General features: G+C 48.0%; 1 protein-coding gene across 3 annotated transcripts in view; it reads right to left on the reverse strand.

Moving 5' to 3' along the window:
- The window catches only part of PTPRA (protein tyrosine phosphatase, receptor type A), a 146,140-nt gene that overhangs the window by 61,910 nt on the left and 65,212 nt on the right, over nucleotides 1-19,018 (reverse strand). Inside the window, exons 1-2 of one of the 3 annotated variants that reach the window (XM_019552975.1) lie at nucleotides 15,324-15,339; nucleotides 10,634-10,636 (exon numbers count right to left, since the gene is read on the reverse strand). The exons of the other annotated variants lie outside the window; for them this stretch is intronic. The gene's annotated coding sequence lies outside the window, so the exon portion shown is untranslated. Of the gene's footprint in view, nucleotides 1-10,633; nucleotides 10,637-15,323; nucleotides 15,340-19,018 lie in introns of those variants that run through there. 3 annotated transcript variants of the gene reach the window in all.

Below are 19,018 nucleotides of genomic sequence, written 5' to 3' on the forward strand. Positions count from 1 at the left end.
GAACCCGTGGAGAGATGCTAGGAGTGTATGCGGTACGGTCAACAAGAGCATGGCTAGGAAAACGATCACTGCAGCAACTATTCAAAATAGAAAGGAAGGTGGGAATATTGCATTTATAAAGGCCAAGAGAAAAGGATGCTGAGACATGAAAGTAAGAGCTTAGACAAGAGCTTGCATTGTGTGGAAAAAGCAGGGTACAGACACGAGAGACTGACTCCAGAATAACCTGGCTTTATCTGGGGGTAAAAGTGGAGTGGACAGAAGTTGTACTGCCTTAAACTGATGCAAGTCACTCCATGTTCACATAGCTGCTCATCACAAGGTGAGGAGTAACCATATGCCAGGGTAACTTGCACTGGAGTCCCAGTCACATGCTTTCTCCCATACCTGATTTAGTGCTCAGTGCAAACTAGCTGCCCTGCTACCTGTTGGTCTAACAGTGCCTACTGCAGCCAGGTGACTTGGGAGAGTTGCTTGTGTGTCTGCTTCTTACTGGAGAGTAAAATTAGGATAAAAAAAATCACTCCATAGTAACTGTGGCCTATGCCCCCATCCTTCAACACGAGCCAAATGTGAGGTCTGAGTTGAAGGTGACACCTAGATCATGGTGCTGAAGGACAGTCAGGATGCTAGGGTTGTCTGCAGCGATCAAGAAAGGAGGCAGGGAGAGGACCAAGCACCAAAAACAGCAACAGTACTTTCAAGTGTTGTGTCAAGCTGACATTGTTAGTGTTATACATATGGGTGCTGCACAATAAGTCCTACTCAGAGACCACAGCCCCAGTGTGAAGGTACTGTGCACACATGCACAAGAAAAAACGATAGTCCCTACCCCAGGGCTTATGAATTTGTCTGCTGTTTCTTTTGTGAGCATGCTCCCCCTTCAGCTTTTCCTTCCACTATTCAAGGAGGCTGTGGGGAGTCAGCCAGCATTTGTGACCGGTGCTGAAAGTGAAAGGCACCTAAGTCCCAGCAGTGCATTGGGAAGCCAAGTCCCACTGCCTTTCAGCAAGCTCGTCTTCTAAATGCATAAGGGTTTGCTGCTTTCCCTGTATTGGCATAGCTAAGGCAGCAGCCACCTGCTATACCACTACACGGCGATCTTTTAACAACTGTAAGAGGGGAGGGAGAGCTGCCTCCTGGGAGCCTACACCCACTGTTGGAAGGAACTGCAATAGTAATACAAATTAGCGACGGCACCGCAACTTCAACCCTCAACTGAAATGGGTCAAAGTTGCAAACATTTGGCTACACGTGCATCTCTACAGAAGCATGCAGATACATCAGTTCCACTGTAGCAGCCGGTACTGATATTGTTTGATAGATCCATTATTACATCTGTCTATACACTAGAAGCGTTTATTCTGCCACGACTTCTGGTTCAGCAAACCAAACTGCTTGCTTTGTCACTGTTACTCATTCTTAATCTGACAGTGTCTCATCTATAACATGTACATATCCTAATGCCACAGTACCAACAGCTTCTCTCAAAGAGTGCCATGCATCTGTGCAAGCCACCAAGCAAGCATCAGCATAGCTATCATGCCTCACCTGATTAAGCTATTTAAAAGAAAGCTGCTACAGGATATACCACACACATCTGACCTCCTTCAAATCCTGTTACAGCAGCTAAGCTCCAATTAGAAGGCACTTCTTCTTGCTCTCTCCTATAAAAGATACTTAATTGTGGAGCTTGATCACACTGAAATCCATCCTAGACACCCAGATGGTAACAGGAAGAGAAGGCTGTTCAGCCCCTTGAACAGGCTTGTTAAGACACCAGAGTGTGTACCAGGAATAATAATTTACCTGGTGAAACACAGCAACCACTTGATAATTTCACCCCTGTTGCCACAGCAACGCTTCTGGCACACCAGAAATCTCTAATTACAAAAGAGGGAAATCGGAGTTTGCAAATTAAGACATCCCTCCTGCTCTCATAAGGCTCCATATTAACTGCTTTGTACCTGCAAGCAGAAGAAAGGGAAGGTCTGGAAGCAACATGTGGCCTGGTACTATCAAGGCCAGGTCTGGGGGCAAAGCAGCTTTTGGAAGGGGACCAAAAACCCCAACACCTGCCATGAGAGCGAAGAGATGCAAAGCAGAACGGGCCCAAAAGCTCCTCCCCATCCCATTGCTTTGTTACTTTGCAAAGTATCTGGAGATACCCCCTCCTGGGATGGCTCCATGAGAGCAGCACCCCAGCCTGGCACAAACACTCATGTGCACACTCAGAATAAATGACTGGCACCTGCTCCGAAAGCCAAGCAGGGGCTGACAAATACTACAGACCACTCAATGCTCCCAGCAAAGCAACGGAGCTGGAGAGATGCTGCTTCACCCTGCATAGCCCCTTATCTTTCAAGCTCTCACTAGGTTACACTTGTCACTCTCCCAAACTGGGAGACAGGAGGATGCAGACCCAGCCACGGCGGCCTCTGAGTGGGGCTGGTTGCTGCCCAGGAGGCGGTAAGTAAAAATGCAGCCAAACAAGTTGCTCGAGCCCCCAAATTCTGTCGCTGCCAGGTAATGACATTCTTTTCTTGGGAAGTGCCAGCCCAGAGCACGTACGGCATGCTGTTCCATCAGCGGGACCTGATCTCTCATTTACACCGCTCCGGGCGGGCAGAGAGTCAGAGACTCCCTGGTTGCAAAAGGCTCCCAAGCCAACGGCGCCCGGCTACAGTTGTGAAAGGCAGAGACCCAGAGGAGCTGCTTTAAGCCTACAGCCAGATGACAGTGCTTCAGATCACAGAGCTCAGTGTGGTTGTACACACACACACGCTTTCACAAATCCCTTCATCTGTCCTTGAAATGCAGCTGCCTCAGGTTGGCAGCCGGAGCCATTTAACAGCACAGAGAAATACTGCCCCTGAATTCAAGTGCAGCATTTAGCCCACTGCCCTGTGTGGGAACACAGTGGGGAGCGCTGGCAAGACTGCTCTCTCCTGACGCTGCTCCACAAGCACGGAGCTATCTGCCTCTTTTTTTAGAGCAAAATTAATGTTTCTCCCAGCGGGCTGGTGCACCCTCCTTCCCTCCTCTCTGGAGAACTAGTCCTTGGGAACTGCAGGAGCTAAGCAGTCCCAGCAGGTCTCAGGAGGGCAGGGACTGCTCCCTCAAGAGCTGGAGCACAGTTCTGGCAAGCCAAGCCCATCGGTATAAGGGCTGCTGGCCTCAAATGTCTAGGATAGGGGTGTTCCATGTCCGGATTTGGGCTGCAGAGCCATAGCATGCAGCCCACAGGGCTCCCTATGGGTCAGAAAATTTGGTGGGAGGGAAGCAGTGGCAAGCAGTGCTGCCACCCCTCCCCCACTGCCAAATTCCCAAGTTCCGCGGGGCTGGATCCACGATACCCCTGCCCTATAACCTCTGGCCCCCACGTGCAGCTAGATAAGGGCTGGGCCATGCTCCCTTCCCACCCGTATGGCTGGATAGGACCCTCCCTTGCCACTCCATGTGCCAGATCAGGACCACTGGCCAGATACAGCCCACGGAAGGACTGACCACCATCCATGTGGCTGGAGGGGGGAAAAAAGGTTGGGCACCATCAGTTTAGGACAAAAAATAAGGGAGAATATTCCTGCTGAAAGTGTGAGAGAGGTTTAGGTAAAGGATGCATAAATGAAGCAGCAGCTAATGACAAGCCAGACACTCAAGAGGAGGAGTAAGATGCTCCTGGGCTGCTTCTCTTCCCCCAGCAGGCTCTTAAACTGGGCAGATACAAGGCTGTCTCTGCAGAGCTTTGCATGGTTTTGGCTTACAGCTGGACAAGCTGATGAGAAGCAGGCACTAGAAGTGGGGAAGGGGAAGGGCTCCATTTGGAGCTGGAGGTGGTATATGGCTGTCACATACCTTTTTAATACCCCAAGTGTGAGGGTGAGTAACCTGGCTCTGCATTACCAGGCTGGTCCCTTGACAGACTCAGTGACCCCAGTGCCTGCAGTCAATGGCCTTTGATCTCTACCCATTTCCAAGAGGCCCTGTCCTGAAATGCAGCCCAGCCAAGAAATGTCTCAATCCCTTCTCGCTGGGTTAAAAGAATAAAATGAAGTGGAGGAAACTACAAAGGGCTGCTGTTGACTACAAATGGGGTAGAGAGAGGACCAGATACCTGGAGCAAGCATTAAAGAAAACTACTGGCACAAGAAGGGCAAATCATTCAAAGGGCTTGCCACCAAGCCCTCCCCCAGCTTGCCGCCGGCACACAAGAAATGCGTGTGCAAGTGTCTTGGTCCCAGTGTCCAAAGCCCCATTTCTCTGCCCAGGGCAGTGGAGACAGGCTTTGCAGCATACAGAGGACAAAGGGGGACCCAAAGCTCCCTCCCCACCTTCTCTTTTTCTTGTGACTGAAACAACTGCTTACAGAAGCAGATTTAAAAAAACAACAAAACAGGTCTGGACAATGTGGCCCATTGAAATACTGAGAAGGAAAAACATCATATGATGAGACAGACGGTTAAAACTGCCAGCTTGACTTTAATACAAGAGATGCCTTTTAGAGATCTGGAAACCAGAGGGAAAGCCATGAAACCAATAGCAACTGCTCAATTATCAGCTGGCAATTAATCAATGGGGCTGCCATTGATTACTACTGAACAACCCAGTTAGCCCTCATTAACTTCTCATTCTCGGGGCACATAGGATTAATGCTGACAATTAGGCTAATTAGCTTGCATTCAGGTAACTACACTTTTCACTGGCCACTCAACCCAGTGGGTTTAAGCAACCTTCACTCCAGAACGAGCCTCTTTCCAGGCCACTGCAGAGAGCCCTGCTGGAGGAGCAGTGGGAGATGGACATCGGGCTGCAAGCTCTCTGGGGCCGGGAATGTGGTTTCCTAAATCGTGCAGCATCAGCCACGGGGATTCCCAGCCTCTTCCTTACCACGGGCTGTACCGTAACAGAGAGTGCCCATGGACAAAATCCCTTCCCATTTGCAATCACGCAACATCCCAGCAGTAATAGCTTACAGAAGGAAAGCATTTAATGTATTGCTAGCTGCTGCTTAACATAATTTAGCAACTGGAAACAAGGCTAAGAGCCAGGACCATGTATGCTGGGAGCTCACTGACTACAACTTAAGAGCCAATGACCCACCTCAAGGAGGCTTCAACGGTAACCGGATTCTTTAGGGACTGCCATGATGCAAATGGTAGAAAACCTTACTGAAAAGAGTGGGCTCCAGCTGCGGTCATCTTAGGTAACAGCTTTATTTTTTTAATAGGCTTAGCATGTGGAATTTTTTGCTGTTCCGCGTAGAAACGGCTTTCATGCATCGTATCTTCGAGTTATGAATTATCCAGACATGACAATTAGAGGGAGGATGGAGAAGAGCAACTGACTTATTTATGAGGAAAGACTGAGGACTTCTCTATGCACGGGGTTATGCTGGAGTAGCTATTCAAAAAGAGCTACTCCAGAGTAAGTCTGTGTGTGACTGCAGTTATTCTGGAACAAAAGTACTCTTTGCCCTTTGTAAGTGGGTCAGACTAATTTAGAAAAAAAGGTGCTCTTGCTCCCAAATAAGTGCATTCACACACAGAGTTATTTAGGAACAACCTGAATTCACAGCAATAATTGTTATGTGTAGAAAAGCTGTCAGTGCTTGGCTAAGAGCAACAGAGAGGGTGGGGGGATATGGTAACAGCATCTAAAAAGACCAAGGGTGCAAACACCAAAGGGGAGGAATTCAAGTGGAGCAATGAAACAAGTATAAGTAATGGGATAAGATTAAGTAGGAAAACATGACGCAAAGCTTTTTGACAGCAAGATGTATTCAACTGTGAAATCTCCAAATGAACGTAGTGCAAACTCCTTCTGGCTGGGACACTGAACCAAAAAAAAAAGACTTAAATATCTCCTTAAAGGAACAATCCTCCAAGGACAGGGAGAAAAGCGAGAAGACCTATTTGCTGTCTCCGTATTGCCTGCGTTTTGGCAACTGATAAGGAAGCCGTTCGTTTGCTTCTCTCTCAAGACAGGTGAATACAGGAAAGAGCAAGTGGAATCCGTGTCTTGGCCACAGACCAGACCACACGGAGCTGCTCTGCAAACAATTTGCACCAGGTCACACACTCCACCGCTTGCCCTGCAATAATGCTGCAGTCCCAGACTAGCCAAAACAAGCTCAGAAAAACATCCGTGTTCGGGATGGAAACAGTTTACCAGGTTACCCAGCTTCGTACTCCCTGTGGTGCAGATAGAGGAAGGACAGAGCAAATTATGTTTCTCAGGTTTTTTCTTCTCATATTTAGTTAATGTTTCCCTTCATTTATACACAGCTACCCCGTAGCACAAGGCCGGCACCCTCCTTCAATACCACAGTGGGGCTCTGGAGTGGATGACGGAAAAAGCAATGGGACCAGCTTTGTTCATTTTTACACCTGCTATCTCAGGCAGTGGTTCTTGACCTCTTTTGTATCAGGGCCCATTTTTAAACATCGATGGCCAGTCCCAACCCAGTGCCCCTCACTCCTGACCCACTGCCCCTCACCCCCAGGCCTCAGCCCCGCAGCATGTAGGGCAGGGGGTGTCTGGGTGGGACGTGGGGGATCCCAAGCAGCCACTTGCAGGTGGGAACTCTGCCAGCCTGCAAGGGAAAACCCATGGTTCCCAGATTTTGCTCCTTTAAAAGGAGAATTCATTTTTAAAGTTTGCTCATCACCCTTTCATATATTTTTGCAACCCACTTTCAGGTCACAACCCATGGGTTGAGAAACACTGATCTAAGGGCAGCACACCTCTTTCCCTCCCAGAATCACAGACTGGGAGTGGGGGGAGCCATTCCCCCACATCTAATCCTTCCTCTTACTAGATTTCATAGATATTCAGGCTAGAAGTGGCCTTGGAAGATCATCCAGTCCAGCCCCCTGTCCCAGGGGCAGGAAGTCAGCTGGGGTCATAGTATCCCAGCAAGATAAATGTCCAATTGACTCTTAAAGGAATCCAGAGCAGGTGCTTGCACCACCTTTGGTGGCAGTCTGTTCCACGTCTTGGGGGCTTGGACAGTAAAGAAGTTCTTCCTTATGTCCAGCCTGAAACGGTCTTGGAGAAGTTTGTGACCATTTGACCTTGTCAGCCCCTGGGGCACTCTGGTGAACAGGCGTTCCCCCAGATCCTGGTGTACACCCCTTACATACTTATCTCCCCTGAGCCTGCACTTTTCCAGGCTGAAGAGTCCTGTAGCTCCCAGCCTCTTATCATAAGGCCTGTTTTCCAGCCCTCTGACCATGCGCGTGGCTCTCCTCTGGACTCTCTCAAGCTTCTCCACATCTTTTTTAAATCATGGAGCCCAGAATTGGATGCAGTACTCCAGCAACAGCCTCATCAAGGTTGAGTACAGTGGGAGGATGACATCCTGGGATTTGCTAGAGAAACATCTATGGATGCAAGCCAGAGTTCTGCTCACTTTGCCGACTGCAACGTCAAATTGGTGGCTCATGTTCATCTTGTGCTCAACCATGACCCCCAAGTCCCTTTCGGCTGTGGTGCTAGCAAGCGTAGCACTGCCAAGCCTATAAGCATGCTGCAGGTTTTTCTTCCCAAGGTTGAGTACCTTGTATTCTTCAGAGTTGAAGGTCATCAGGTTTTTGTCAGCCCATTTTCCAAGCCTGTCAAGGTCGGCGGTGGCGGCAGAAGCGTGGAGGTGAAAAGCTAGAGCTCCCGCAGATGCTGCAGGCACTGTCAGCAGCAAGTGGAGAGTGCTGACCAGGGGTTGGCGCCCACCTGCAGATGTCACCGACAGCGTAAACCACCCACGGATGCTGCTGGCAGTATTGGCAGTGGGGTGGCAAGCAGCGACTACCCACGGGTGCTGTCGACCGTGTCGATGGCACCTTTTTCTAGGGGGTGCATGTGCACCCGTATGCATCACCTCCGCGTTGTCCCTGCAGGGCAGCCAAAATCTTGGGGTTGACTTGAGGGTTCCAGTGGTGGCAGACGACAGAACAAAGAGCAATGGTCTCAAGTTGCAGCAAGGGCAGTTTGAGTTAAGTACTAGGACAAACTCTCTCACTAGGAGGGTGGTGAAGCACTGAAACAGGTTCCCCAGAGAGGTGGTGCAGTCTCCGTCCTTGGAGGTTTTTAAGACCTGGCTAGACAAAGCCTTGACTGGGATGATGTAGTTGGGGCTGGTTCTGCTTGGAGCAGGGGGTTGGAGTAAGTGCGAGATCCCTTCCAACCCTTTCTATGATTCTAAATTCCCTCTGCATATCTCCTCCCCCTAATATGGATTCAGATGACTAATTTTCACATGTCAAGATAAAGTTATTCATTCACACCAGGTTTCAAACCCCTATCAAAAAGCTTAGTTTAACTATGATGATTTCCATGGGGACTTGTACATCAGTCTTTCCCCTGTTTGGGGCCTGCTGATGAACAGCAATTCCCAGCACAGAATAAGGATATGAAAGGGATCGTAAAAGAACGCTGCTGCTAAGGTTTATAATCACACCTGTGGCTGTGTGATGGTTGCAATCATGTGCCCCAGTATTGCCATGTTAAAAATATGCCAGAATTAGGATTCAAGAGGGCCGCGGGAAGTACCTGATATTCTGCCTTGCACTGTTTCTTCTCCAGAGACAGTATTTCAAACCGTAATGTTCTGTACCAGGGTTAACCTGAAGTGAACTCCTAAAGCAGGCTGTCAGTTTCAGCAGATGTCACTTTTCCTAAGCCTGCACTTTCCTCTGCTTGCATCTCCGCTCTCTGCAAGCCAGGCCTGGGAGTCCCCTCATCCGTTAGAAAACCCAGGAGGAGGAGCAGGAACAAAAATTGCTGGAGTTAAACATTCAGGAAGCTTCAAGACACTGAGTTGCAAGGGGCTTTTTACAGAAAGGGGGAAGAGGAGAAAAGCTGCCCACAACAGCTGCTTTGGCAAGTGGCTGGGGGGCACTGCGTTATCTTCTTAACTGCCTGTGTTCAGTTATAGTCAGCCTCAAGTTTTATTTCCTCACTATGGAGGCCAGTGAGAACTGGGGCCCCTTTGAGTGAAAGGAGCAACGAACTAATACAGAAACCTTAATAGAGGTCTCTAAAATTGCACTCAAATAACAGTATCCCAAACAAGAGAGGCTTCTCCCCCTATGCAGACGTGGAACAAAGCTGAATCGTTTCTTGGCCTCTTGAAGGCTCAGGTCAAGTACAGCTCTGCCCCTAGGTGCTGGGATGCTGACTGTATTAAAGTTTTCAAAATTTCAATTGCACCGAGCTGGTTAAAGCTTTTAGATGCATGTGACAAGCTGCTGGATAACAGCTCTTGACTATTTCATACCTACACATACAATACTGGGATAAGAGCTCTTACTATGAGACCCTGGGTGATGGCTGCAGACTGACATACTTTAAAGAGATACCAAGACTAGGGTATCACTGTGACTCGGTCTCAGTGGTCTTGTCTGTCTTCTTCCTTTCTGAGGATGAGGCAGGCATCTGGTGCCTGCCACTTCTAATTACATATTAGTGGCATTTCAGTAGGGCAAAATGGTCCCGACAAAGATCGTGGCTCTACTGCATTGGCAAAATACATTCTCCTAGCAGTCCCTGTTCAAAGGAGCTTATCATGTAAAATGAGAGAGAAGGAAAGGGTTGGCAAAATGAACACTTTCCCTGTTTTAAAGAGGAAGAATTGAAGCCTGGACCCTCAAATACACCCCATTCCCATTGGTTTCAATAGCATCTAAGTAGTGTTGAGGTTTTAAGCCTGAGAGATTAAATGATCTACTTAGGAAGTGTGCAACAGGGCTAGGAAATGAACCCAGACTTGGGAATCACATTCCAGCACTTCCTTGTGAAAGCAGCATTTGTCCAGTAAGAATAATGGAAACTGGAGACCTAGCACTCTGCCAGAGATTAATGTTTTAATTCCTATATAAAAGCAATGTGCTGGGCTAAGAATCTCTGTTTTGGTATCTTTTAAAGGGATTAATGTTGGAAGTAGCATTTCACAGAAAACATCCATTTCCACTATTCCTCTCTCTAGGAGCATAATGCACAGAAGGTTCTTCAGTGTTGCCATTAAATGAGAGATTCCCCTAACCAAGCATTAAATGGTACAGGAGATTAGAAACAAGAAGGCAACAAAGAGAGCTTTCTGTAATAGCTAGCTGCTGAAAAAAATACAAGACAAACTTTGTTGCTAAAGACCAATATTGTATTTGTATACACGGTGCCCAGGCCTAATCTCATTCTGACCGCCTGACATCCAAGCTGCTCGAGGTCAGAGGGTAAGTGGGGTTGCGCTGAGGCAAATCTGAAGTCAGACAAGCCCACTAGGACAGCATTTATCCCATATCCTCTGTATGAGACAACGGATGCCAGGGATCGGCTTTACTTGCTCTGTGACCAAGCCTGATACCAGCCGGATCACAAATAACAGATGCATCTCAAATTTCAATCCGTGAATTACTTGCTGGGGCTTCCAGCAACATCCTCAAGGCAGCAGCTTCTCAAGTTGTGCTCTGCACGTGATGGTGCGCTCCCAAGTACTTCCACGTGGGTCCTCAGGACGCTTCCATCATGGTGGAGTAGAGATGTGGTGCCGTGCCATGTCCTCACAGCTAGCTCCTTGTAGAGTACACAGAGGCTCTGTTTTCCACACCAGCTAAATTACAACTCAAAACCTCCCCCCTACCCACTGAGACTGTTCCTCAGATCCTTTCTCTGGAAAGTCTGTTCTGTGCAAATTCAACCGCAGTGATATTTGCAGATGATGCCAAAACAAGAAGTGGTGGGGAAGCAAACATAGCAAACACTCAATATTTATTAAGCACACGAACAAAAAGGGAGTGGAGTAGCTAAGCAGCTGAATTCACTGGATTAACATGTTGTTTTGTGAAACAGCTAAGTCTTAATGAAGAAAGGACCAAGGATGGTCAAATGCCTTCAACTAAATTTACAGGATTTCCAAGTTTCATTTTCAAAAGCAACTTAGGTGCTCTGGACCTTACGTCTCACCAACTCTCAATAAGAGTTTGGCTTATATTCTTACCATTAGTGAAAATGGGGCCTGAATGCCCTAGAAAATCTTGTCCCCTTCTCACTCCCAATTCCATGAATTTTCCAGGGATCACAGTGAGAGCAGGATCTGGTTCGAGAGTCCAGTCCACAAGGCTGGATGCAGCTTTGGGGTGGACTTTCTCCTCCAAGCAGGTTCCAGCAAGTGGTTACAATTACCAAGGATAACAACTTTGGCCCAATGTGGCAAGCAGATAAATGCACAAGGGGAATAGGGGCTATTTCAACCATATTTCCACCCCCACCAAGAACCGGAACTGAAAACCTTCATCGCCTCTTTAGCTACAGCCCAAGATTTCACACATCTCACTGAACTTCTATCAGCACAAAAGACTTGAAAGGATGTTTGCTCAAGGGCCCAGGGTCTTCATCCTAGTGAGTGCAGTGGAGAATCAAGCCAGAACTGTACTGGGGGCCAAAGGAAACATCAGCATAGACCCTAAAAGCTGGGAGTTGTTCTCTGGGTGCATCTTGGCTGTAAAGCTGGCTCAAGTTACCTATAAGCAAGTTGGCCTTGTTCAAGTGAGAACAGTCACACACACACACACACACACACACACACACTGGAGCTATACTGAGCAACTGGATTAACAGCACACACTTGCTGCATCCCTGCTGGATTACTAAATAGCTCTATCACCGCCAGCATTACAGCCTCAGCTGATACCCCCAACAAACCGGCCAACTCAAAGCACCGCCCAACTAGCACTAAGTTAGCTGGTGTGTAGATGCAAACTGTGCTGGAGAAGGGTTCAAACAGAAGTGCAGAAACAGTCACAACAGTACTTTCCTAAATGGATTAGCATCACCTGAAGAATGTCATTACTGGCAGCTCTGGAGCCTGAAGCTTTTTATGTACAGAGGAGGCACAATGCACACAGAAGTTGCATGAGCTTCCCCAAACCCTTCTTACAAAAGATCTGACTCTCGGGATGAAGTCACATTCAGTCTGCAACCTTTCCTGAGCCAGCTAGAACAGATACCTGCTAGGGGTCAGACTGGAGAAATCCTTTCTTTTGGGGCAGAGTCTTTTCACATAGGTGATTAAATGTGAACTGAACAAGATGCTATTTCCTTTTCTGCATTAAAACTAGAGAAGGTTTCTGACCATCTTCCTGGCTGCTTTTGCCCTCAGTTTTATACTGCAGATCTGTAAACAGGCACCCTCAGACAGAGCAGGGGCACGTGTATGCATCCCTGAGTGCAAGTCTCAGAAAACTGGCAGGGATGGGAGGCTTATGTTTTAGCCCCAGTAACCTAGTGGTGAGGACACTCCCCAGGAAGCTGGAGACGCAGCTCTTGCGTCCCCTCGCCTAGACGGGGATGAATCTGCATCTCTCCCAGCACAGCCTTCCACCCACAGCACCCCAGACCAGGCACTATTCAGTCTCTTTTCCAGCTCAACTTTTGAGGCTGAGCCACTGCGTCTTGTAATTGATAATCATTGCAATACAAGGGCAGCGAGGAAGTTTCTACCCCACTGGGAGCAGGGATCTGTGCTAGAGCACTGTGCTGGGAGAGATGCAGGTTCAAACCCCCTCTGCGTGAGGGGAGCCCACAACCCAGGTCTCTGGCTTCCTGGGCAAGTGCCCTAACCACTCAGCAATAGGGATGAAACATGGGGAGCGGTCCCCATCTGACCGCTTTTGCTCCCAAGCTGAAGACTCACTAGACATTGTCAGGACTTAGACATGTGTGTCCAGAATGGGCAGCTGTCCATAGCCCAGCCAGCACACACCAGGCTCATGCTATGTGTAGACACTTGCATAGCCCCACTGTTGGGGAAGCAGAATAGCCAGCTACACCTGCCATTTTTGTGGCTGGAAAGCTGCCTTTTAGACCCACAAGAGGAAACAGAATTTCACTGTATGCAGAAAAAGACTCCCAGCCTCCTCTCCCTGGGCCAACCAGATTCCCCATTCCCACCACTTCTGGGTACTGAATTTAGAGAGTCTCACTCTTCACACTCATTGTCTCTGTATCATTCAGGCACAGAGCCGTGGTCCTTAAGACAGCTTTGAAGTCCCAAGCGCTGCACCCCAGCAGCCATTTCAGCTGCCTCCATTACATTCCCCCCAGCCTAGAAGTCATTTCCAAGGACAATTAATACCCACCATTTAGGTCAGGGGAGTTTGCCCCCTCTCTGGGCTCCCTTCCAGGGTCTGTGGAATCACACAGGCATGCACAGGCAGGGGGACGGGGAGCTTCTTTATTCCCCATGATGTCTGTGGCAACTCCAGCAGTCATGAGAATCAATAAAACTCATGAAAAGGCTCTTTTATACCAAAGGAGAGACCCTTTTATACAGAAGGAAAGGAGACTGTCAAATGACCCAATTTAGAGATGCAGTTCTTCCTGACAGACTTGGACTCCTCTTATCCCAGATTACCCTTTTTGAAATCAGCCCAAATAACAGCAGCCAGCAATATCACCTGCTAGGAAGTGACTGGGTTTCACTGTCAGAGACTAGACAGCTGTGCTTTTAACCATGCAAGAGATAGAGCACTGGCTTTTCAAAGCGAAGACTACACAAAAATCAAAGGTATCAGGCTCTCTGCAAGGGACTTCACTGAACACAGACACCTTTAATTTTTTTCTCTGGTCAGCTGGTTTAGTAGGGGTAAGGAAAAGGCAGGCTCTTCCCAGTCAATGCTTTCCCCCCAAACCAAAGACAGAACTGAACTGAAACAATGTATTCAACACTCACCTTTACTAAGGTTCAGAGCCCAAACAAGGCCTAAGCTTCAAAGCTCAGATCCATTTCCAAAGCATCAGACAGAAATGTCACACTTCTGCTACTGGACTGAAAGCAGAGATTGCAGACCACTACCCCCTTTGCCTTCAGGATGTCAGATCAAGCACTGCCTATGCACTAGGAAAGTAAATCCACTGCCATCTCAGGGCTCCTTCTTAGGTTACATGGCCTAAACCTTATTTCCATTCAGTTTTAGTGGGACAGGTCCCACCATAACTAACCCTTAACTGGTGCCACCCTTGGGTCTCATCAGGCCCGCTGCTGGAAGTGCTCTGTTTCAATTAGGCCTGCAGTGGATGCAATCAATCTTGCAGGATCAGATTCCTCTCTGGGCACCACTGCCTGAGTCACTGAAACCATCTTTGCTTACTGCTAGGGATGCCATAGTTGTAAGACATCGCAGCGGTGTAACACAGGTGTAGGTCAAGCCTGTCTCTTGGCCTGCCACTCCCTAGGCAGGTCTGGCTGGCTTATCTCAACAGCACAACACTTACACATGCAGGAGCTGTTTAAGGAAGTAAAACCAACCTCAGCTAGATAACAAATCCCCAGAGCTTGGGGCAACAGTCACCAACAGGAAATCCTGTGAAAAATTAAGCTCACGCTTCTCATAGAAATCATAGAAACGAAGGCCTGGAAGGGACCACGAAAGATCATCAAGTCCAACCCCCCTGCTCTGGGCAGGAATACTGATCAAATGATCCCAGCGAGGTGTCTGTCCAGTCTCCTCTTGAAGACTTCCAAGGTTGGAGACTGCACCACCTCCTTGGGAAGTCTACTCCAGATTCTGATTCCCCTTACCGGAAAGACGCTCTTCCCTGCATCCAACCTGAAACCATCCTGACAGTTTATGGCCATTGCTCCTTGTCCTCCCTTGGGGCACCCTAATGAACAGTTTTCCTCCCAGCTCCTGATATTCACCCCTTACATACTTATAGATGGCTACCAAGTCCCCCCTCGGTCTTCTCTTCCCCAGGCTGAACAGTCCCAGATCCCTTAGTCTTTCCTCATAAGGTCTGTCCTCCAACAAACCTTCTCCAGCAACACAGAAAGGTGCAAACAAGTCTTCAGGTTAAAATGTTCCCATTGTTCCCCTGAATACCTGCCTTACACACAAGGATTAAAGCAGGGGTGGGCAAAATGCGGCCTGCCAGGGCATTCTATTTGGCCCACGGGTCCCCTAAAAAATTTAGAAAATTAATATTTATCGGCCCTGGGCTGCCTGTTATGCAGCCCTTGATGGCTTGCCAAAACTCAGTAAGCGGCCCTCCGCCTGAAATAATGGATTAAGGCAAACCCACCCCTGGATTAAGGCAAGCCCCTTTCAAGCTGCAGCAGGATGCAGCAGTGAGACTGCATGCATGTACACACGTATGTCCCTTCCCTCCAACAAAGACACCAGGAGCAGGATTCAACCACTGGTTCCCCTTTCAATTGAGTAACATTGCATTTTTCTTGAAAGGGGCTTGCTTTAATCCTGGACAGTATGGCCAAGCATGGAAAAGCGAATTGAAGCAACTGTTCTTAAGGCGCATTTGAAGGTACATTAGACAAGTCACACTTCAAATGAAGATATTGCATTAAGAGCAGGTTGCAGGAAGAAGGTGCTGATTAACATCAGAAAAAGACAGTTGGAGCTTCTTAGACACTTTATGAGGAAAGAGGAAATTGGAAGTGTGGTCATAACTGGAAAGACTGAAAGAAGCAGAGATGGTGGAAGACAGGTTGACTTATGTCAGGAGTTTATCTAAATGGATGAATGCATCGACACTGGAAAATCTTATGGCTCAAAGAAAAGGGATCTGTGGAAGACCAGCGTCACCAACGTCTGGTTTGGATATGGCACCCAGAGAGACAGGTACATTTTGTGAGCAAGGACAGGAGTCTGGGCCTGTGTATTTAAATCAGCCCTGGGAAGGCTGACCTGAGGCAGTGCCATTTTGACCAGGACAGTTTCTTATATTTTATTTTGTGGATTTTACACTAGAGGGTCACGTACTATGCTGCTGCTGGAGGCAGAGCTCCCTGCACCCAACAGGGCCTGTTTGCCGCCTCTAGTCTGCGGCACGCTACTCTCACGACTCCTCTGGCAGTTGTGCTGCAAGTGGGAGAAGCCATGGGTCCAAATAAAGTCAACAGCAGCGTGTGCTTCACTGAATTCACTTCCCCTTTCCCAAGCTCACAGAACTTACTCCAGCAACAGTTTAATTCCACATCGGCTCTCTGGGGCAGGGACGGCCCATTATACACATGTATTCTGGACTGGGCCTTGGGCCACGGTTGCAACTCCCAGGTGCGACTGTAACACAAGTAAATAAATCAGCTGCTTTTAGCAGAGCACTGGTTAGGTTCATTCTCACCCTCCATGGTCAGCACTCCAGAAATACCAGGTTACTGGCCTCAGAGTATTGTTGACCAGAGGAGAAACTGTGACATTATTTTTTTAGGCACACATGCATGCATGCATGCAAGTGAAGAAAACACATACACCTGGATGTGTACAGGTACCTACATAAACATGTGTGCATGCACACACACACACACACACTCGTTAAGCCACCATTCCCCAGGCAAGGCTTCTCCTGCAGATAAGATGATGTATCTTCCCAGTCTCTCCTGCTGCATTTGCCAGACATCGCCATTACTAGTGATATATCAATTCACTCCTCCACTAGAAACCTGTGCCCGCTGCTGACACCTGCTCAGTGTGAAGATGGATCTTTCACAAATTATTTTTAAAAGTCAAGGCCGAACTTCTTCCATTGCCACCAGACAATGGGAGGAGTTGCTGCTGACTCCTATTTGATTTCAACAGAAACATATAGTGTATGTCTAGTCCCTTCGCCTCAAGTTTCTCATCATCCTAGTTTTCTCTAAATCAGATTTTCCACCAGATTTTAGTGATCACAGACACTGCAGGATCCACTGGACAAAATCTCCACTTTACTCTGTTAACAGACAGTTGGCAGTGCAAACTTCACCCCACCCCAAACACAGTCCCTCCAACAGGTCCCCATTTGAAGCAGGAAAGAGCACTCATGCAGCTAAGAGGACAGTGTCAGATGCAGTCTCCTGATCAAGCCCCTCACCTGGTTATTTGTGACCTCCCAGTCTAGGACTACAATCAGTAGTAGTGATTAGTGCTCACAATCTAAATCAGACAGGATGGATGAAGGATCATTATTCCCATTTTACAGGTAGGAATTGACGCTAAGTGCTTTGCCAAAGCTCATACTGGTTGGACCAACCTAGTATCCTTAACCCAGGGTTGTCCAACTTCTCTGTGGCAGTGAGCCGCATGCCCAGCAGGCTTATCTAATGTGAACGGCGGGCCTCCAGGCCACCTCCTGTGCAGACCTCCCTACCCCTGCTGAACAATGTGCATGCTCCCCCCATCCAGCGCTCCACTGCAAGGTCATTCCCACACCCACACTGCCCCAGACTCACCCTCAGCTCCCCGTGCTATGCCATGCCATGCTGACCAGCCCTGCGGAGCAGGCACAGAAAGCAAAACCCAGAGGCTGGAGCAGGAGCCTGACTCCTGCTGCTACAGCTGGAGCAATGAGAGCAGCAGTAGCCAGACCAGAGCCCAAAGGCTGCAACTTCCCCCTCACAGGCCACATGTGGTGTGCAGGCTGCCAGCTGGCCAGCTCTACCTTAACCCATCGACTATCCTTCATCATCATATACTAGGAAGGCTTGACTTGGCTTCTCCCAAGCGAGCAGCAATTGTTTAAAACAAAATAAGTTGAACAAATTTGCCAGAGTTTTTTCCAACAACCTTCTCCCCCCCTCATCCCCCACTCTTAAAGCAGCCTTGGAAATCCATGCATCCTCTTCCCTCATTTCTATGTGGGAACTAGTACAGAAATCACTAGTGGGGACAAAGCTCTTGGTTGGAAGGCAGAGTCTGACCTCAGGGACGAAGTAGGCATCAATATAGTCACAAGCCTGCTGTACTTGCTCACCAACAGGTTAGCTCTCAATAGCTCTTCCCAAATTGTGGAGTCTTGATCTGCTCATCTACATCTCTAATTCCAGAGAAGTTTCCCTTTCTAGTCAAATGTGCCTTTGGCTCTCAGATGTAGCCCAGAACACTTGGCACGGGGTTACACAGCCCCGTCTCCTTTTGAATGTCACTGCACTTGGTACAAAAGAATCAGGGAATTACAGAGCCAAGCAGAAATTGCTCCCTGCTCTCTTGAAAGAAGAAAGCCTGCAGAAAGGAGGACTGATGGAAGGAAGGAGTGATAGAGGGGCAGAATGATACCTTGTCCAGCCTCTCACAGCTAAGAGCATCACTGCACCAAAGAAAATCCTTGGAAGAACAAACCAATACAGCCTGAGTTTCTCGGGAACCTGTAGTGTAACATCTCTCAAGGATGATCTAACCCAAAAAGAAGAGAAATAAATACAGGAAGTTAAGCAACTGCAGCAAGGAGGTGAATTCCTACTTATCCCTTGGTGCTGCTGCCCCAGGCAGAGGATTACTCCACAGAGAACAACTTACTAAGCTCTAATAAGAGAGAGAACTTTTTTTTTTCTTTTCCCCTAAAAGACTGCAATATGAAAAGCATCCCTGGCATTTGACTTTCCCAGGTCCACTAGCGATTTCTGTGGTTTTCTGTAGAAAAAGAGCTAAAGGTTTTTAGTACAACTTCTTTCCCTCCCTAAACCAGTCTACCCACTCTGGTTTGTGGAACAAAATTTGCAGGAAGAAGAAAGAATTGGCTCTTTTGCTTTGTTTTAATGGTATTCATCTCACATAGTTCCCACGATCCTAAAGGATCCCAAGACACTTGAGAGGTAACCCCCAGCTGGTTGCTTTTTTTTGTATCCAGAGGAAAAGAAGAACACCTTCATGACTGGGTCATAAAATACTAATATTCAAAGAGCTGTATCAGCCTCAGGCTGTGTCACGCCAGACGTTATTCAGCATGACTCCTCATGTAATCAATTAGTTTTAGAGACCATCCCAAAAATGTTAAATTTGGCATCTGATTTTTAACACTGCCCAATACTTACCCCCTCCCAAGAGTTACTAGCAACTTGTGGGTGGAGTAGAAAAAGAACGAGCTTTGCCATAACCGAATACTGCTTCACTTCCAATGCCCACCCCTGGCAGTCCCTATAACAGAGGTAGAGCACTCTGTAGACTGGCAAAGGAGCTTGACATCTTTCAGAGAGGAAAATAGAGCACACGGATGAGGAGCTCTTGAAGGTGACTCTGGGGACACAGCCCAATTT

The sequence above is a fragment of the Crocodylus porosus genome, unplaced genomic scaffold (genome assembly GCF_001723895.1).
Source record: "Crocodylus porosus isolate Cpor-Errol unplaced genomic scaffold, CroPor_comp1, whole genome shotgun sequence".
NCBI lineage: Eukaryota > Metazoa > Chordata > Crocodylia > Crocodylidae > Crocodylus > Crocodylus porosus.